Source organism: Macadamia integrifolia, chromosome 11 (assembly GCF_013358625.1).
Source record: "Macadamia integrifolia cultivar HAES 741 chromosome 11, SCU_Mint_v3, whole genome shotgun sequence".
Lineage (NCBI taxonomy): Eukaryota > Viridiplantae > Streptophyta > Magnoliopsida > Proteales > Proteaceae > Macadamia > Macadamia integrifolia.
Window position 1 is genome coordinate 17,849,282 of NC_056567.1, and position 22,363 is coordinate 17,871,644.

At 40.1% G+C, this 22,363-nt stretch overlaps 1 long non-coding RNA gene across 1 annotated transcript; it reads right to left on the reverse strand.

Annotated features, from left to right (window-relative positions):
- Positions 1-1,819: 1,819 nt before the first annotated feature.
- On the reverse strand, positions 1,820-6,477 carry LOC122092752. Its single transcript, XR_006144290.1, has 3 exons — positions 6,185-6,477; positions 2,526-3,670; positions 1,820-2,434 (listed from the first exon to the last, which is right to left on the reverse strand). It is a non-coding gene; the product is annotated as an uncharacterized LOC122092752 (long non-coding RNA).
- Between the last annotated feature and the right edge of the window lie 15,886 nt (positions 6,478-22,363).

Consider the following 22,363-nt stretch of genomic DNA (forward strand, 5'->3'; position numbering starts at 1 on the left):
TGGTAGCAACTAACATAAAGTCATTAAAATCAAAACATCAAGGTCCATCGATTGGAATCATAGGCATTCCCTTCGATATAGCCATTTGATTTGCTATATTTATTCTCAACATTGACATCTGTCTTGCTCCTCTCTGACTTGTGCTTGTAGTTGGAGCAATGAAGTCTTGATGATTAGGAGGAATTAGTTGATCAATTACATTCTGTTCATAGCCATATTCATCAAAAAGATCATCTTTAATAGCTTGTTCTTTGATGTAGTTGTGAAGCCCACAACATGCAACTACGATGCTGGCTTGGTCCTCGATACGGTAACCCTTCAGTTTTTGTAAGATTTGGAATCTATTTTTCAATACACCAAAGGTTCTTTCAATAACATTCCGTAAGGAGGAATGTCTGTGGTTGAACAACTCCTTCGGTGTTCTTGCACCCTTTCTCTCCGCACTAAAATCTGGTAGGTGATACATTTCCCCTCGAAAGGGTGTCAAATACCCAAGTTGACTTGCGTAACCTGAGTCCATAACATAATACTTACCTTCAAGTATTATGGATAACGTTTATACAAGTGAGTATATTAGTCTAAAAAGACACTTAACGTACAAGTGATTTGTTTGTTGTGAATTACCTGGAGGAGGATGAGGAAAACCTAAGGTAGCATTTGATCTCGCCTCTTCAAAAACTCAAGCATCATGTGCACTACCTTCCCAGCCCGCATACACAAATGTGAAACGCATGTCGAATGAACAAGCACACATAACATTTTATGTGATCAATGCCTTCCGATTTTTGTATCGGGTTTGCTCTGATCTGGGTACTATGGTGCTAATATGAGTGCCATCAATAGCACTAATGCAATCCTAAATGAAACACAATGTGGATATCTATTAGAATTCATTCATTAACTAGTAATTGATAATATTTGCACTTAGCATAAATCATAAAAGATTACCTGGAAGAAAGGGCTAAACTTTGGGTTATGTTGAATCTCTGAGGGGACCACATCAAAATTAGGTGGTCTGATTGTTTCATTCGCTAGTTGAACCATAGCGTGCAAGACTTTTTAAAATACAACACTAATTGTCTGTCCAGATCGTTGAAATTTCTTTGCAACTTGTCTAGTACTGCTTTCATGCGCTACTATTACAATAAAAATTGCAAGTTGTTCATCTATCCGTATATGACAACTATCATCTAACCATCCTCTATGTATCATCATATCATTTAGATTGAGGAAGACATGTCTCTCAACTCTAAATTCAATGTAGCATAGATTTGAATGCCCATTCAATGTCTCTGCGACCATGACAGCTCTTGTGTAGTTACTATCCATACATGGTTCTCTAATCCGAAAGTAATCTAAAAACGTTTAGAATGTATATAGGATGATGTCATTATCACTGGATGAATCATCTTTAAAATTGGTAGGATTCATTGCCATACCTGTATATAAATGAATATGAGTATCAAAATACTACATAATAAGAACTGAAAAAATGCATTCATCAATAAGGCAATAACAAATATCCATGTCATCCTTAAAAAATCATGTAAACAAATCAATATATAGAAGAAACTCCCATATCTTACTTTTAAATCAAATCATCCATCAAAATCAATCAAACAAACAAATATCCATATCATCCTCAAATAAACTCTCATATCCTACTTTTAAATAAAAGTATCCATCAAAATCAACAAACAAAGAAATATCCATGTCATCCTCAAAGAAATTCCCCTATCTTACTTTTAAATCAAACCATCAATCAAAATCAAACAAACAAATATCCATGTCATCTTCAAATTTAAAAAGAAACCTATTGTTTTCAAGAAACTCCCAAATCCTACTTCAATGCTCTAATCATCCACATCCTTTTTTCAGCAACAACTTCTACAAATGATATTCTCCAAGCAGCACTCTTGTGTATCTTTTGTTGAGCCTTCACACACATCTCTTCTGTTAACTCGGTCATTTTGTCCAACAATACCTGACATGCTTTGATGCTGTACATTCCATCCACTTGATTATTGACAGTTGGAAGAACTATTCTGGAAGTGCGAGTACTACTACCACCTCGTTCCATTTTTCATGCCACATATGAGCTGAAGTCATGTGTAGATTTGGTAATGACTTTTGTTGTACTCTTCTTCCTTCAGTCTATGGGAGTTCTATCACGCTTCCGCTTTGTTGTAGAATGATTGGCCACTTCGTCAACATCTGTAAGCTCTATATCATCCAGACCTACTAAATCTTTAGAGGAATTATGTGTATCATTCTCATCCTCACAACCAAGATCAATGTCAATGGACTTTTGCTTCCCAGCAGTATATTGAGATACTCCTCTATCTCCTCGAGCACTTGAGTCTGAGAAGACCTCTAACAACTTTGGCCACCATGGAAGTCCACTCTTTCAGAATTTGGTCCAATTTGGATTTTCCTATAATCCAAAATAATCGATATTATACACTGTTGGCAAAAAAAAAAAAAAAATATTTATCCATTGACTATTGCTTCAAGGAATGGATTACCTTTATAGCATTTTCCCAAACAGAATCTGTAGCTGTAGCAGTCCTGGTATTTGAATCCCATCCAAATCCCGTAGTTTCGAGCAACTGCCTAAAACTATTATAGTCACCTCATAGCTTATTCATTTTATTACACAACTGCTCTTTTCAAAATGGACGTTGGAAAGTTGCTTCTAATCCTGCTTTAATGTTATTCCACCCAACCTTACTGAATGTGGAGTTGGACTTCTAACCATTTCTTACATTATCAATCATTAAGTTGATGAATATGTTCAATTCAGAAGCATTCCAAAGGATTGTGGTTGTGGTTGTGGTTGTGGTTGGAGCGGGAGTAGGGTTTCCACTATATGACATATTGTCTACATAAAAGAAACATTAATCATGTTAAAGTCAAGAATCATCAGCTCACAATCGGATATGCATATTGAACATTCACATACTGGCATTCAACAATGACAAAAGGAAATCTCTCAAAAGAAATAACCAAAATTTCCAAAGTGAGTGAAACAATAGCAATAAATGGAAACAAAATATCAGCAAGAATCCTATTTCTTGCAACAAATATAAAAGGTAACTACTACAAAATAACTCACCAAAATAGATGAATTCACAATAATAGAAAATATAATCTTAACATGGAGTCAAGGACATGACAAACAAATTAAATAGTTTATATACATGAACCTCATTTTCTTTCCTCTAGTATATTATTTTCTTGGACTCCTTCCCTTTTCCCTTTTTAGTTTTATGGATCTATTATTTTCAAGAAAAACATCTATGTGCACCAGCATCATATGCAGGCCATAGAGTTTTTATGCGGGCCATAGAGTTGTAAATGTATGAATACGGGGGTCATAACAATTAAAAACTAATCTACTGCTGCTTCCTGCATGAAAAACTAATCAAATTTTCAGTATGTATTCATCACAATAGTGAGAAATCTGTGATCTGCCTGATTGTCCATAGTTGATGAGTCTTCCACAAGGATTGCAATATGTCACCACTCTAAAAGAACTGAAGGTGATTCCCTTGCACCCAGATCTTTGATGGAGGCAAAGAGAATTACAAGATTAAACACATCCCACTAATACAGTTTCTCCCTTTATCCCAACTCGTATGAGATGAAATGTGATGCCATGTTCTGTCAACTGCAGGAAAAGAAAATTACAAGGTCATGCACATCCCCTGGGTACAAATTTTCTTCAGAATGTAACTTGTTTTTACTTTTCATGCATTTTTCATTTTTAAAGATGATTATTAAACAGAAGGGTTATTGGAATAGGCCAAACTAAATATGCTATGTGGTGTGTACTGAATTGCAGGTCACATTGAAGTGATATGAACTACTTTTGGCATCTGTCAATGTATTCATATTTTAAAGGATGGCTGCCAAGCTTGAAATTCCTCCATTTATGTTTTTCATGGTTGATAGCGCTTCCAAAATGCTTACAATATACCCTTAATTTGGATCGCATACTCGTCAAATTTTGTAGCTAATCATATACCATCTTAGATGATTTTCTCATGTACCACCAACCATCCAGCTAGCAAATAGATGATGTGGAAGTTCTAACCACTTAGAGTTTGCAGCCAAAAATCATGTGGTCAGATAATTTGTACACAAAATTTCGGATTAAACTAATTAAAGTACCATATGGCAGATTTTTAAGGCTGCAAAGATATGTCAATTTCTGCAGGTTGAATCTGCTACTGTAATAAAGCCATCTACTAGAGTTTGGGTATGCTCTTACTATTCTGTTCTGAGTTCCCAGGTTTCTCTATATTCTGATTTCTTTCCTTATTCGGTGACTCTACTGTGCTAGCTTGTAAAGGGCAAAAACTGATTCTGTTTCTCATAAATTCTGCAGAATTGTTCCACAGGTCCTATATATGCAGCACTTGACCTGCATTCTGTGCTGCTCTAATATCCCTAACCTGCTATCTAATATTTCCATTGTTTTGTCTTATGATCCTGTTCAGTCTAAATTCCTTCTAGTAATTCCGGTACAGTTTTAGACTTCATTAGAACCATTCAATATGGGCTTAAGCCATTCTTTTGGAGAAATGCAGTAGCATATGTTAGCACATTTTTTAGTAATTCAGACAAAAGGTACGAATGTTCCAACCGGGTGGTCAAGCGGTCAAAACAGCCTCTTGACATTCTCGGGGTAAGGCTGCGTAGTTCTCATCCCTGGACCTCCCACATGTGGGAGCCCTGTGCATAGTGTACGTAGATTAAAATTTTCAACAGTACCAACTCTCCAACTAGTTAAAATAGTGCCAACTCTTCAACTAGTTAAAACAGTAAAACCCTTGGTTCAGGTCTATCATACACTACCTCCCTATGGCAACTATTTAACAAGAACCCACAAAATAAAATAGAAATTGTAGTGTTTCTTGACATATATTGAACAGTAGAGTCATAAATGAAGAGTACAAGCAATGGTAAGCATAATACTACTACCTCAAAGTTGTATCTGAGTCCAACAAAACCAAACACAGAAAATCAATGCTAGCCTACACTTCAGATCCTTAACAGGTTCTCATAGTATACAAAGAATAGTGATGAATATGGAGTGGTCTGATAGTCTTGAGGACCAAGAGATGATTATTTAATAATGGTAGCTACAATCCTAGTCGTGTCTCTAATTAGGAATACTTGTAGTATCACATATTCTGTGATCATTTCCTGCACATCAAACAAGCAAAACCTGTTACAAATTTTCCAAACCCATGTCATAAATCTTGTGGATATAAATAGTGCAGAATCTTGTGGAAGTCTATCCTGGATGTAAATAAAGAGAGTACCTAGGCTATGGGGAATGGTTGTCCTGGTTGTGCTTATAAGCAAGGCTAAAGTGACCTAAATTGCTTCAGCCATAGCTTATAAGCAAGGCTAAAGTGAGTGTGTAAGTAGGAGTCATGAATCTCAAAGTCAGCTTGCATGGGTGAAGCAAAGTCTCTCAAATCTTTGATCTGAAGAGGTTTGGTGGAGCTCTGAATTGAGATGAATCAGGAGAATGGATAGCATATCTAGAGAACTCCTCCAGAGTAACAGTAGCAGTACCACGCGGTGCATGCCACCCTACGCCACTTACCCTTTCCGTAAAGAGCTTGACCTTAGGTCATTGCCGTTTGGCAAGGAATTAATTGAAAAAGAGAGGATTATGGAAATCAAAGGAAATGAAACACATCAAGCTTCGGCTAGGCCCTAGCACAAACAGTTGGAGTGCTTGGTCCTGCTGGTAAGGCCTAATGGTTCGGCTAGGCCATGGTGAGAATTGCAATCAGTCTGGAATTAGGTAATCAAGTCTCGCCTCGATTCTAAGACCACAAAATATCAAGTAACCCACCAACCATTACAATCTACAAATTGATCCAGAGACATTATAGTAATAATAATATTCAGGAAGAAAAGAAAACCTTCAATATCTCGACCAACGAAGAATTAGGGAAGAACAACAATAGCATCAGCAACAGTAATAGCAAACAGAGAACTTAAATCCATCAGAGATCAACAAGACAACCCTCAAATCCACACAGATTAGAAGGAATCAGAAATTAGAGCCAGAGATTACCCATCAGATATCAACAAGATAACCCCCAAATTCCCACGTTATAGAGATTAAATCAGATATGTGAATTAGTGCTTGAAATGATACCTGAGCTTGACGATCATACTTGTCGCTGCAAATCTCCGTTGCTTGACGAGAGACAGAGAGAGAGAGAGCAGAGAACGTCGACCTTCGCAAGAGAGCAGAGAATGCTGAGTTTCGAGAGAGAGCAGAGACAATCGCCGAAGCTTCGCAAGAGAGCAGACATGGTCACCGAGCTTTGTGGAGAGTTGTAGCTTGTGGAGAGCTGTAGGGAGATAGGAGAGGGTAGGGCGTCGGGACTCAGGATTTCACGATTTTTCCCCCTCACCTTGTTTCAAGAAACAGAAAAGTAACTAATAGGTATTTCTCCATTCCTGTTTCTGGGAACAAAAGTAGATATAAATTTTATTTTTATATCATAAATAGGTGAAACAGAACAAAAAAATAAAACAGAAAAAATGATGTTTTTCTGTTTCTGAGCATAGAAAAACAGAAAAACCATTTCTAAAAACAAAATTAAATGAGCCCTAAGTTTTAGTTTGCATTTATTTTTTCTTACCCAATTCATCTCCTCTCGGGTTGCCTTAATCCACCACCTCTTGATTGAACAGCCAAGAGAGTGGGGATTCTTTCCAATTCCCTCTCATATAATTAACACTCTCTCTCCTCCTTGAAATTGTGGGCCTCTATTTAATAATCAATTACCCTATATTATTTGGTGTGGCATGAGAGATTTCCTCCACATTAGCAATGTGTGAACCCTTGCCTATATAAATATGCCTGCTATTCTTGTCGAAATATTTTTTGCCACTAGTTCCTGTTCAAATGTATTGTGACTTTCTTTTGTTTATTTATTTATCTATTTTTATCTAAATACATCAAATAGGAGAAATCAGTGGTTTTGTATTAGCCATAGTGGCATATAGTAGTAATTGTGAGACCCAAGAATATGGCAAGTACTGGATTTGCCTGGGAGATTGGTGAGGCGTTCCCACCAAGAATACGACAAGTACCAGGAGGTTAGGGAGATCGGTGAGGGTGTGCAAACTTTAGTCTCACATCGCCTAGGGAGAGAATACTGGGATAGTTAATAATCTCTAGCCTCTTTAACATAGCACAACGCATTTTAAAGCCATGAGGCCCATGGGCCAAAGAGGATAATGTTGTGCAAGATTAATGGGGCTAGGGCATTAAAATGGTATTAGAGCAGACCCGACAACGTATGGGGCCACAGTGGGGAAGGTTAATGAGGCCGGGGCTTTACAGTAATAACTCTAAGCTGAATCTATGTATGACATTATTTTATTCCCACAACTCCACACATGCCATTACCACATAACTATTTGTAAGCAGGAACTAGCCTGCTACCCATATGTGGGAATGCCTAATGAAACCACATGCCTGTGATTCTTTATCATTACGACGGTCCCAAGTTCTGCTTAAACTCAGTTTGCCTAGGGCAATTACGTTTTTAGATACTTTTGCAAAGAGGAATTCTTGAATGAGAAGCAAATAGCATAGTACAGTATATATAGCTATGAAGATAAATACTATAAAGAAAAGAAGAAAGAGAGGCTTTTAGATATTTTTGCAGCGAACAATCCTTGAATGAGAAGCATATAGGACAATACAGTAGAGATAGCTATGAAGACAAAGTCTATAAAGAAAAGAAGAGAGGTAGAGGAAGGGGAAATTTTGAATAACTTGGCTTGCAGAGCATAGATACGGACAATCTATAGATATCAAAGAAAGTAGGGGAATGGTTGCAGTGATTGGTTGCAGTGGTGGAATTGTGACAGAATGTGCCGCGACAAAGACAGATAGGATCAGCAGCTGCAGCGACAGAGATCGATAGGAAGAGCATGGCAGTGTTTTAACGTCTTCTTGATGTATCGTAGCAGAGAGGATTGATAAGTATATATATAATGAGAGTGGTAAGCTAGCCTAAGAGTTATAATAGAAATAAAAAACAAGAAAAATAAGAGAACAAGGAAACCAATCCTAATCCAAATATCAGTGAGCTTTCAATAGGTAGTTGCAACTTGCAAGTCAAGCAAAGGAAAAGGAGTCCGGTAGGAAAGAAAAAGAACAAGAGTTAGAGATGTGTAACGTTTGAAATTAGTTTTTTTTTTTTTTACATAATTTACCGTTACACACAGCCATAGGGTAAATCTAGAATATTGATTTAACTAAAGAAGACAAGATTAATACAAACCATTGCTGGTATTAATTTAAAATTTGAAAATTAACCACTGACACGTGGTTTTATTAGGCATTGCCACATGTGGGTAGCAAGCTAGTTCATGCTACCCGGGTAGCAGCCAAATTCCATCCGAACACCCCACCCTGTTTTTGTTACGTCCCGCTCAATCTTTGATATATTTTTTGTTTTCCCAATTTACCTCTACCTTTCTCTTTTCTCCCTTTTTGGCCTGTTTTATAACTTGCTTCCAAGTTTTCCCTCCATTCGTACGTAATGATGGCACACAGTGTTTCTTATTTAGGAAAATTTCTCTCCCCTGGACTTGTACTCTATTTACTCAAACTCCCCTGTTACACCTTTGATTCTTTAAAAAAAAGAAAAAAAATCTTACCTCTCCTTCTCCCCGTAATTTTGTAATTCTATAATAACCAAATTACCCCTCTTATCAACCTATTAAGAGGTTACCGGTCTTTTTCCAAGCATTTAAGATTAATGAATGACCAAAATGTTATAGTGTTGATTATTAAATTCCTATTAATCATGACCGCACGTTATAACGGATGACCGTGGAATAGAACTCTCTGGAGCCTTAGCTATAGTTTCAATGAATGATGTCATGGATGATGTTATGAACAACCACCAGAAACCATTTTTCATAGTTGTTTGCGGGCCTTGATACTAGGGGTGTCAACCGGTCGGGCCGATCCGATTTCGATTGGGCTTAATCGGGCTTGAAGACTTTCAAAGGCTACATTATGTCCGCCCATTTAACTAATCGGGCTTAGTTATTGAGGGCATAGTAAACTTTATATTCGGTCGGTCGGCCTCGGGCTATAATTGGGCTTTAGTCGGGCCTTAACCGGGCTACGGACATGTTTAATGTTAAACGGGCTTTAACCAGTTTTTAAACGGGCCCTCTTTAAAATGTGCTCTTATATTCCGGCCCACTCATGTAAGCCCAAAAAAATGACAATAAATCAATAAATGATACCAAATATAACCATTATTTAAAATGTGAACATGTTTTTACTTTTTAGTTTTTACTCTTTAATTTTGGGGGTAAAATAGGTATTCTACAATCATCAAAGGGTTGGGCTAGCCCGGTGCACAATAGGCCAGTCTCGGTCGGGTGTTATTGAGTCGGTCTTGGTCGGGCACCCGACGGTCTAAGTAGCAAAACCGAGACCGATCATTTATAAACGGGTCGGACTCAAGCCTGACACATTTAATTAATGGTCCAGGCCGGGCCGGTCTATAAACGATCAGTCGAGGTCGGTTTAGTCGGGCCAGACCACGAATTGACACCCCTACTTGATACAATTAGACCTCAATAGACCATAGGGTGGTCATTTTGGTCTTCAAATAATTCGGCTATATGATTTGGGCTTGCATACATATTTGAGTATAATAGGAGATAAAAACGCTTGGTCATACACTCTTGCACTCAGAAATGGCGAAATGACCATTCCCCCCATTAGATGCCTGAGCGTGTGCTGTCATTGGATAATCTAGACCAGGTACACTTTTAGCTAGCAATCAAAATTGGCACATCATCTCTCTATATGGTTCAACTATATCTAAGTTGAATGGGAAGCCCTTCCCAAGAGACCGCTCAAAGGCCTTATAGCCTTAAAATCATCATGAAACTAGGGGCTAATGTTTCTTAGTCTAAGCCTCAAAGCAAGCTTATCTTGTTGGCCATAACATATCAAGAGGATTTATTTTTGAATTTCTCTTTTTGGTGGTAAAAACTTTTAAATTACACCTTGGAACTGGAATTCTGATATTTGATTTTTTTTTCTTGGATTTTTGATCTTTGATTCTTGACCTTTGAAATTTGATTTGAACTTGATTTTTGAATTTATTTTTTTATTTTTTGAATTTTAGGTTCAGGAGTCTAAATTTTAAGGCACGATTAATTCCACAACTCAAGTCATAATTAGAATAATCGGGATAACATGAAAATCCAAATACTTCCTCATTCTGTTACCAAGTGAATTACATGAAAAGGGGGACAACTTTCTAGCACGAAAGTTCGCTGACTCTTCTGGATCTGTCTCCTCAAGCCCATATTATCGGCTGATATATATGGGCGAATAAAAGGACGTGTGAGTCAATCCCATCAATCTGCCATAGTTGTGGCCATGGGTCTTTATCAGAAAATCTTCTTGTGGCTTCCTTAGGCACCTCCATGCGATATCCTACATGGTCCTTTCCTACAGGTACTTTTCCCAATCGGTGATAAGGTTGAATTCCGAAACTTCTCTCTTATCCCGGTAGTAAAAAATTCCGAGCGGCTTCCCCTTAATGGCTTGGTGAGCTTTAGTTTTTTTAGCATCCAAATCTGAAAAATAGCAGGATTCCCTTGATAATGATCTAGTCTGAATCTATGGCCATAGCTCATGTCATCAAATCCCTTGAACATTTCTGCAAGAACTACAGGGATGATGTCACCTCCGTTCTTCAACTATTTTACTACCTCAATCAGAACAGATGGTGCACCATGCCCGGGAGTGCAGAGAATATAACAAGCTATCATGCAAAGTAAATAAGCATCCAGGGATCTCTGCTGATAGATTCTTCCCATTGGTAGATATTGGATGAAGATCTGAGCCACCTTCAGAATGACGATCTTTCCATACCTGACAAACTACTTTACTTCTTCTTCTTTCCATCCGAAGAAATCCTAAATTTTCTCTAAGCAATCTTCCTTCAAAGAGGGTTAGAACAAACTACCTTTGGGTGGAGATAGCATACAAACCCAAAATTCTTCAAGAGTTGGGAAAATCTCTACTAATCCAAACCGAAATACATGTAGGTTGGCATCCCAGTGTTGAGGCACCTGTCGGACTAATTGGTGATGTAGCTTCACACATCCAACCTGGTCAAGAAATGACACATTCATGGATTCCAGCAATCATGATGCCCTCATATTTATGTCTAAGGTCCATTTCCTCAATGTCTTATCCAACGAGCCTATGAATTTTCCTGAAACCAATACAAACAACGAGATATGATGATTTATCAAAGCATTACTCATTAGCTAATCATTTGAACAAGCCTTTACTACTATTGCATCAAGCTCTTTTTTTTTTTCACTTTGACTAACCAATTTTCTTTTAGGGGATAGAATCTTGGATAAGAATGGACGGACCATAGGTGAATGACAGATACCTAATGGTCTTACATGCCAAATGGTGATTCTTAGGGGATAGAATCTTGGATAAGAAGTGATGGACCAATGGGTAGATGACAGATACCTAATGGCGGTTCATGCGAAATGGCAATTCTTGGGGGTCACAAACTATGATGATCATTTAAGGCACTTTGGTTATTAATCAAGGAACAAATTTATTGCCTTTAGATGGTCGAGACCGCACTTGTCCATGTCAAGTTGCCTACATATCCCTTGAAAGGAATCAGGTCTGACGTACTTCAGGCTATTTGTCCTTTTAGACATAAAATTTCTTGAGTTGATCTATGTTAACCACTCCGGGTATTTTTTCACCATTCTGGTCTACGAGTTTCAAAGCTTTGCCTGGTAGGATTTCTTTGATAGTGAATGGGCCGCTTCAGTTGGGCCTAAATTTTCCTCTTAGGTCATGAATTGGGGCTCTTTGTTCTCAAAGAACAAGTTTGCCTTCTTCTATATGATGAGGCTTCACATTCTTGTTGAAGGCCCGGGCCATTCTCAATTGATATTTCTTCAGATTATCCATAGCTTTCATGTGCCTTTCATCGAGAAAATTGAGCTCATCATGTCTGGCCTTTACCCACTCTCCTTTAGGTAGCTGACTGTCAAGGAGTACCCTTAAGGAGGGTACTAGGATTTCCATGGTTAGAGCCGCCTCAACTCTATACACCAAAGAGAAAGGTGTTGCCCCTGTCGAGGATTGTACAGAAGTCTAGTATGCCCATAAGGCAATGGGTAACTTATTAGCCCAATCCTTGTGTGTTTCCACCATTTTTTGTAAAATAACTTTGATATTCTTCTTAGCTGCTTCTACTACCCCATAGGTTTGGGCCTGCAAGTGGTAGAGTGATGCCTTATGATATCGAACTTTACGTAGATTTTATCGGTCTTACCCTAGAAATGAGATCCTTGATCTGATATCAATTCTTGAGGTACTCCATATCGCGTAATGATATTTTCTTGGATGAATTTGGTTACCTTAGCAGACATGAGGACTGCATAGGACTGAGCTTCTACCCACTTGGTGAAATAATCAATGGCTACCAAGATGAACTCGTGGCCATTGGATGCTTTAGGGTTGACCTTTCTGATGATATCAATACCCCAAGTGGAGAATGACCAAGGTGAATTGAGCGAATGCAACTCTGTTGGCGGGATATGTATGATGTTAGCAAATATCTAACACTTGTGGCATTTCTTAACAAAGTCCACACAATCTGTTTCCATTGTGTTCCACTAATATCCTAGCTTGAGGATCTTCTTAGATAACATCTTGGCATTCATGTGGGGTCCATAGAGACCTTGATGAATTTCTTCCATGATAGTTGTAACTGTTCCTCATCTACACACAACAACTATATTCCATCATAGGATCTCTTATATAACAAATCCTCTTGGAGAATAAATTGGGAGGCATATCTCCTTAGAAACTTCTTCTCTCTGTCAGTTGCTTCAACTGGGTGCTTCCTTTCTCTGATAAAATCCACTATGTTAGCGAACCAAGACCGACCATCCATAGTGAGAGAGTTTTCAGAATTCTGATACATGGGCCTATTTCTTTGTTCTACCAAAAATGGTCGGACTCTAGCCATAAGGTTGCACTCTACCATAGAAGCCAAGGTTGCAAGGGCATCAGTAAACCTGTTGTTATCCCTCTGGAAGTATACGAATGAGATCTTCTCAAAGTGTTCAATCACCTTTTCTAGATGTTCTTGATATGGCTTCAACTTTTCATCTCTAGTTTTCTACTTTCCTTGCGTCTAAAAAATGAAAATGGATGAATCTCCGCAAACCTTGATCCTTTTCACCGCAATGGTTAAAGCTGTTTCGAGTCCCAAAGCATAGGCTTCATATTCAGCAGTATTGTTGGTACAGGGGTAGCTGAGGTGAAATGATGAAGGCAATAAAGGCTATCAGGAGTGACTAGCAATATTCCCCTGCCACATCCCTTTTTATTGGCTGCTCCATCAAAGAATAACTACCATTCATTAATTGTATCTTCTTCCTCCACCGCTGTGATTCCTTCATCGAGAAAGGCATCATCCAAGGATCTTCCATCTTCTGTGGGATGAGCAGCCAAATGATCAGATATGGCCTGGTCCTTGATAGATTTCTGAGTAATATAGGTAATGTCAAACTCTGATAGCAAAAGTAATCAACGAGGCATCCTTCCTGTTAAGGCCGGTTTCTCGAAGAGATATTTGATGGGATCCATCTTTGAAATCAAATGCACTGGATAGGAAAACATGTAGTGTTGCAACCTTTTAGTTGCCCAAATCAACGCAGCACAAGTTCTTTTCAAAGATGTGTATCGGGTCTCATATTCCAAAAACTTCTTGCTGAGGTAATATATGGCATGCTCTGCCTCCTTTTCTATTTCCTTCTGTGCTAACAAAGAGCCCATGAAGTATTCTCCCACGGACAGATAACACAGAAGTGGTTCTCCTTCCACCGGCAGTGTTAATATTGGTGGGTTCATGAGGTACTCCTTGATCTTGTCAAAGGTTTATTGGCATTGGTCATTCCATTCTGTGGGCTGATCCTTGTTCAGCAGCTTGAAAATTGGTTCACTGATTGTAGTCAGCTGAGCTATGAATCTGCTAATATACTGGATGTAACCCAGAAATCCTCATATTCACTTCTCAGTCCGAGGCATGGACATTTCTTGAATTACCTTGATCTTGGTAGGGTCGACTTCAATGCCTCTTTCACTCACTAAGAAGCCTAACAACTTTCTCACCGTTGCCCTGAATACACACTTCTGAGGGTTCAACTTCAGCAGATACTTCTTGATTCTTTCAAAGAATCACCTCAGTGTGAGAATGTGCCCCGATCAATCTTTTGACTTTACTATCATGTCGTCCACATAGACTTCCACATCTTTGTTCATCATGTCATACAATATGGCTATGGCTGCTCTTTGATAAGTTACCCGGGATTCTTCAGTCTAAAAGGCATCACCTTATAACAATAGGTTCCCAACGGAGTGGTGAAGGCTGTCTTCTCACAGTCCTTTGGGTGCATGCTTATTTGGTTGTATCATAAGAATCCATCCATAAATAATAACAAAGCATGCCCTGCCATATTATCCACCAATACATCAAAGTGAGGTAATGGGAAATCATCTTTGGGGCTCACTTTGTTAAGATCTCGGAAGTCCATGCACATCTGTACCTTCCCATCTTTCTTTGGAATTGGTACAATATTGGCCAACCATTGGGGGTACTTCACCACTTATAGAAACTCCGCATTCCATTGCTTCACAACTTCTTCTCTGATCTTCTCACTCCATTATGACCGCATTCTTCAGAGCTTCTGTTTTATTGGCTTTGCCCTAGGGTAAGTCGGCAATTGATGCTGTACGATGTTGGGGTTGATACCAAGCATATCCTCGTAAGACCAAGCAAAGACCTCGGTGAATTCCTTTAGAAGATTAATCCTTCATTTTGCTTCTTTTTCATCAAGGGTAGTGTTAATTTTTACCTCTCGAAGGCATTGGTCGGTCCTACATTAATAACCCGAGTATCCTCATGGATGGGTTGGTTATTTGGTTTTCATTGTTTTACTAATTCTTGATATTTATTAAGATCATCATCGGATAAAGGAGGCAAGTCACTCGGAATTAGAAATTTCATTCATGAAAGAAGGAGTGACAGACTCTACATACAAAGACTTTGGACTCTCCTTAAGAGGGGAGGTTGAGACATAATCATAAACAACAGACTCAACTACAGACTCAATAACTAGCTTGGTGCTTTCGCGAGGGGTAATCAGGCTGGTTGACTCAAAAAGATAGGCAAACTTGAAGTTTTCCCCAATGCTTGTCCAGTTCAGAAGTGGTTCAGTGGCTTGATAGATGAGGAGATGTAGCAAAGGCCCTTCTTCTCCTTCTGAGAAAGTTGCTGCTATTTCTTTAGTGGCGCAATAGTTCCTCTGGATAGGTGCCTGCTTCTTCGTGAATACCAGCTGATCAATCTTGTGCTCTCGAAAGCCAAACTTTCTGAGGGGTGAAGATTGGTGGAGGCTGTTCAATCCCTTTTCTATGAAGTCTATCTTTTCGAGCTTGCTGAGGGATGCCATCCTATTACCTCGGCCACATCTTTGACCACCTTCACGAGCCATCCCATTGCAATTGGTCTGGGTACAGTACATGCAAACCATCATCCTTTGTGCTCTCCTCTGTTTTGCATACGTGCTTATTCCTCCAAAAGGATAGGGCTTCAGCTCATGCAACTCGCAGGCCCTTGGCTCTTGTAGGAAGGAGAAAATGAAGCCTTTCACATCAAGGAAAAATGGTAGACCCTAAGTGAGTCTTATTTTCTTTTCCCACTCCCTTTTCAGGAGGACTCGATGACTTGGCAATTCTTTAGATTGGATTAGTGTTGTGGAGTTACCAGAGGTGAACCCATCTTCAATCATTATAACTTCTTCTATCCCAGTAATGCAGCTATCTTGATCACTTTCCTTAACCAGCATTTTCTGTTGTTCCAATTCATGAGTCACCCAATCGAACTCGTCTTGGAAGAACACTTTAAGTCCTGGTTGCATCTTCTCGACGATTTCATCAAACTATGGTTCCACATTTCTACAAAAGGGAAGTCCTCTCCTTCTTTCACGAAGTACCCATTGAGAGTAGGGCAGTAAGTGATGGAGATCTTTTTAGTCATCTTCAGCACTTTCTGCCCTTTGATAGTTGGAGTGTACCTAAGACCATTCTTCCCTTTGTTCACTGCCAAACTAGGATCCTTTGGAACTCCTTGATGATATTTTCCTAGCCCCATGCTAGGAAAGTACTGCATATTCTTCATCATCTGATTCGCCAGCGGACTCTAGATGGCTTCATAGTTAGCTGGGATTTTCTCCTTTGGAGCTTCTTTGGCAATGGCTGCATAAGTGGTGTCTACTTCAAAACCACTCAGTTGCACCTCCTGGTCTTGTTCTTCCCCATTTTCAATGTTGGCCAAAGTGTTAACCACTTCAGGATCTCTGGCCACTAAGACCACCTTCACCTCATGAATGAACTTTATTTTTTGATGGAGACTAGAGGACACCGCCTTTGCAGGATGCAACCAAGGCGTTCCCAAGAGCATGTTGAAAGCTATCGGTATATCAATGACTTGGAAATCAACATCAAACTTCACCGGGGCAATCTTTACAGCAAAGGAAATGATGCCAATGATCTTCCTCTTAGTATTATCATATGCCCTTATGGTTTGGGTGGTTGGCCTCATTTCTTCCAAGTTGATGCCGATACTCTTTACTGATCTCAATGGTAGTACATTCGAAGTGGACCCATTGTCAACAAGAACCTAGGGAATCACTTTGTCAAGGCATTCAACTGTAATGTGGAGAGCCCAATTATGTTGGGTTTCCTTAGGAAGCTCGGAATTCAAGAACATTAGGGACTGCACCACATATATTGCCCTTACTATATGTGCGAGGTGTGTCAAATTTATCTCGATCGGCACTTGCACATTAGTGAGAGACCTCAAGATTGCTTCACGGTGCAAAGGGGACGCCATCAACAATTCCCAAATGGAGATATTTGCTTGGGACTTCCTGAGTCAAGCCAATATTAGGTTCTCTGGCTCTTTCTTCATGCTGCTAGTTTCGACTTCATTAGCCCTTGGTTGTTCTACTGCTAGAGCCTTGCCCTTGTAGTCTTTCCCACTTCTAGTTTCCATCAGTTGATTGGTTTTTTACAATAATCTCCGTGGGATAACTATCTTCATCATCACTATTGGTTAGGGTGATTATCCCCACCATAGAATCATTTTCTTCTTCTGATTCTCCTTCCCTACTTGGGGTGGGAAGTTAAGGACCTCCACAAATATCCACAGCCCTGGTTCGTAGCTTCTTGACTGCATTGGAAAGCTGTTGGAATGCAGCGTCTACCACCCCTGCGATTGTGTCATCTGGTCCTATTTCCTCCAGATCATCTAATTGCTCCCAGTAGTAAAGATCACTTACGGTTACTTCCCCCAACATTTTATCAATTTCTTCTATCCTTTCCTGCATCTTTAATGCAGTGGAGTATACTTCGCACAACTTTTGTTTCGGCTCGACTAGGGAATCTGGTTCATCCAAATAAACTTGCATCGACTCTCTAGATCCTTCATCACTTTCTGAATCTGATGTAGAATCATCTCCTCTAATGCAAAGGGAAGGGTAAATGCCACTTGTTGGGTCAGCTATTAGATCATCACCACCAATGGCATAGACTGAGAAATCTGTCGGATGTTTTGGTGGGTAATATTCTGATTCATCATCATAATCATTGTACCAAGGCCCTTGGTAGTCATCCCAGTCTGGATACCAATCATCCTCTCGAGAATCAGAGTCATCTCCATCCTTCTCATCTTCATTGTCATCATCCTCTTCTTTGCTGATTTCACTCCCACTTGATTCTTCATCAGATTCCTCAAGACCATCAAATTCTATGGCATCCAAATGCTCATAATATTCAGAGTATACAGACTGGAAGATTTCCATAGGGTTGGTCCTATCATTACTGGCTCAAAGTTGGACTAGTCCCGAATCACCATTCTTAGTGTCACTTCCTATATGGATTAAGGAAGTGTATTCCTTGATCTGCTCCCCTATGGCCAATGTGGTTACTGCTTTGAGAAGATCAGCTGTAATCTCTTCAATTACTTTTGGATTGTCTTCTGAAGTTACAACAGGCTGAATTAGAGAAGTAGGATCACTCTCTTGGTCTTCCCTTAGTGTATTTACTGACCCTGTTGATGAAGTCATCTTTGGGGAATCTGGTAGTGCAAGCATATCCTTCCAATCGTATTCGTTCATCCATCCTTTTGGGTTATACACCAAACCTTGAGAATGTGATTGGTATGAGGGTGATGAGGGATATGCAGTGGGATGATATGAAGATGATGTAATGTGAGAGGTAAGATATGAAGACTGGAGGTGATCGGATGAATAGGTTCCTCCACTTTGATGGTGGGGTAAAGGTTGATGATATGGCAGAGGCTGATAATATGATGGAGGTTGATAATATGGTGGGGGTGGAAAATATAGTGGGGCTGGTAATGTGGTGTGGTGGACCCTTCTGTGGATGAGGAAGGATGAATGGCAGGCATATGATCTTCTGATTCTTCTTCTGATTATTCTCTTCTTCTGGGGGTCCTTATGACTCCAACCCTTTTACTCATGAGTCTTCTATAAACATGGGCATTCATATGATTCTTCTGAGCTCTAGGTACAATGATTTGAGTGGGGTAACACTCTGTAGTTTCTTCATCCAGAATGTGCACATGATCAGGGAGTGGATTGGTTTTGACATTGGGAGGGTGTTTAACCTTGACCTCAATGGTTCCATTGTCTACCAAGTCCCAAATTGCATGCTGTAAACCCAAACATCTTTCAGTATTGTGCCCCTTCTGAGTGTGGTAGGCGCAATACTCATGATCCCTATACCAAGCTGGAGGAGGGTTGCTGATCACTCTTGGAGCTACTGCCCCTAGCAATCCTTGCTTCTTTAACTTCTCATATGCGGCAGTTATGGGCATTCCCAAATCAGAAAACTGCCTTCTTGGGCAAGGGGCCTTTTGGGTGGGTGCATCTACTTGGATTATGAAGGGCTGTGAAGAAGTGGTTAGTGAAACTGACTGCTGAACTACACTTACCACTTTAGTGTTTGAACTCTTGCCCCGTCCGACTTGGGTGTTCTTACTTGCATCTTGGGAGGATCCTTAATATTGGGCCTCTCTCAAAATTATGTTCTCCACACATGTTCCGATGGCTATTGAGGCATCAAAAGTTTGTAAATGCTGATAGTAAAGAACATCATAATAGGGTTTTGATAGGTTTTCTATCAACATATCTACCTACTCTGCTTCTGAAGGCCTATCTACCATTTTGGCGGCCTTGTCTTTGAATCTCATCAAGAAGAAGGTAAATCCTTCTTTAGGTTGTTCCCTCAACGTCTCAAGCTCCTGACATTTCACATCCACCTCAGTATTGTAGGAGTACTACTTGGTGAAGGCTTTCACTACTATTGCCCAGCTCTGAGTTTGTGATGACTCCAACTGTGTGAGCCACCTCAGTGTTGGTCTTGATAGGGTTAACATGAAGGCCTGACCCATCTGGTTATCTGCAAGTTGCCACGACTTGGCAATGCTGAGGAAGACTTTAAGATGAGCCTTGGGGTCTCATAACCCATCAAACCTCTTAGTTTGCCACTTGAATTATTTTGGAATTCTTGCCCAGAGAAGAAATTCATTTCCTCAGAATCCACTGCTTGGCCTTCTGAGCCTTTTGTTGCTCGAATCATGTTCTCCAACTTCTCTAACTGCTCTCTAAGTTTTCTTTCTTTCTCCCTCTCTGGAGGCTTAAAGTGGATGTGTGCTGCAAATTCCTCTTCTTCATCTTCGATCACTATCCTAGGATGAGGGACCCTGAAATAGGCCCCTTGTTGACCATTCAGAGGGGTAGGTGAAGATCCTCTCTGACCAGTTGGTTGGACATGCTCTGGTTCTCCTAAGTTAACTCAGGAAGAATTCCCATGATGACCTCTAGCTCCATTCTATTCCACATCTCCCGTAGCCGATGTCGGCTCAATCCTGGGATTAGCTCTAGGAGGGTTCTGAAGTGTATGCAATATCTGAGCTATCCCTCTCTTGACTTTAGCCATTTCTATCTGCAAGGCCTCTATGGGATGGACCCAGGCCTGTTTGGGTGTTTCCATTTGGGTGGATCCATGCTTACAGGGCTGTGATCACCTGGTAGTAGACAATCTCAAAGAGATGATGGAGGTGAATCTGGACTTAGGCAAGTCAATCGATTACCCTGACGCATCCAAAGGGACTGTGGAGAATACTTGAGGTGTGGAATTGTGCATGAACCAAAAGTGGTTTATTTTAGGATTCTTGAATTCCCAATCCCTTATTCATCCATTCACTAAATTAACAACCATTGATTCATCCAAAGTTAGTCCGCTTAATGACAGGGGGTGGATAGGGTTTGATGCCGCTGGTCCACCCAATGTCATAAGCAGGAAATTCATACAAATGGCTTATTGAGAATATTCCCATAAGACATTCCATGTAATAAAGTCATGCTTTCCTTGCTCTTTTCTCACTAGGTGTCCTTCCTCCTGATTTTTCTTGGGACTTCTCGAGACTTGACGTGACTACGACGGGATTGCCCCAGAGTCATATATCTGGACATTCTTCTTAAGGACGAGGGACACCTTTTATCCGAAAGCCACTTAGGAAAGCAATTCTTTACGTCGAGGATGTAATATAGGAACATTCATTTTCAAAGACCGCAAACAAGTCCTATAGTTAGCTTGTGGCGCTCCTAGCTTCTTCATCTATTTTCTACATGATGCGAGCATACGGTGGATGTAATAGGACCGACAAGGCTTCGTTGACAGGATCTATATACACGAGGTACCTGATCCTTTTGATATACCCGTAGGTACGAGATCAAGGGGGTGACTTCCTTGCCCATTACTCATGACTACTCTCGAGGTTAAGTAATAGGCCACGGGGTGGTGGAACCGTGAGTGATTATGTACAAAAGTGTAATGTAGGTTAACCATCATTCGATCTTAGAATGCCGTAAAGTGCCCAGACCTCCCTGAGGGTGCTGACACAAATACGGACATCATCGTCATTTGATGACGCATTCGAACTTAGAATGTTATAAAGTGCATGGACCTCCCCGAGGGAGTGGGCATAATAGGGAGTCCCTCGCTAAATGATTTCACTTCGAGCACGATGCATGATGCACTTATTGAATACAATTACAAACATGGGGTTAGCCAAACATGTTTTCAAACAAATGTGGTGGAAATTGTTTTTGCATTTAAATGTAGCATCTAGTATCAGAAACTTGACATTTATCCCCAGTCAATTCACCACTGTGAGGGCAGTTCTCGGAGAAATGGGCTATGCCCCCCGTCCTCCCTTTCTCTCTTTCATGTGAGGGGAGGGGTTCGTGTCATATGTGCTTTGCTTACGGGCTCCGCATTGTCGTATCACCGCTTAGAGATACGTGGAGGCCTATTTTGCAAGAGTGTAAAATTTATCATTTAAGATGGGGGTTTGATGATGGTCTAATTCAGGGATCGGGATTATACAAATGGGGTTTGGAGTGGCCACCTAGGGTTATAAGCCTAAGACCCAGGGGTGAACCCGATTCCTGAGATAAGGGACCAAAGTTTGGTCTGGTCCAGAGATTTAGGGTAAGTGTCAGGTTACAAAATTGGGAAGGTGTTAGGCACCCAATATACCCGGTTCAACCGGTCTTCTTGCTGGATGCTTGAGAACGACCATTTTCCATAATTGTTACTATTCCACATGTATGGCTAAGTTATCACACATATATACATTAATTGAATTCAAACTACTATATCTACTAAAAAAAAGTATGTATAAAGTCTACATTATGACAAGTTGGTTAAGAAATTATACCTGAACTTAACCCCTATTTCGGGTCAAGAGGGGTGAACCCCTGATTAGTATTGGCTCGCACTATCTTTTAGATTCTCTTGGCTTAGGGGAAGTTGGTCATGACCTCCAACTTCCTTTCTTGAGAGATGCTAATTGTGATGGTATGCGGACAAGGTTCTAGCTAGGAATAATTACTTTCGGATTGGGAATCGAACAGAGCTTTGGCTAGGGAAGGCTATTTCCAGATTTGGATTCGGACAGAGCTTCAGCTAGGGAAGGCTATTTCCTGGCTTGGGATGAGGTGGCACTCTGGAAGAGCTTTAGCTAGGGAAGGCAATCTCTGGATTTAGGATGAGGTGGCACTCCGGTAGAGCTTCCACTGGGGATAGGCTAAGAGAGGGCTAGGTTTCAGATCTTAACAAAGATCTCTT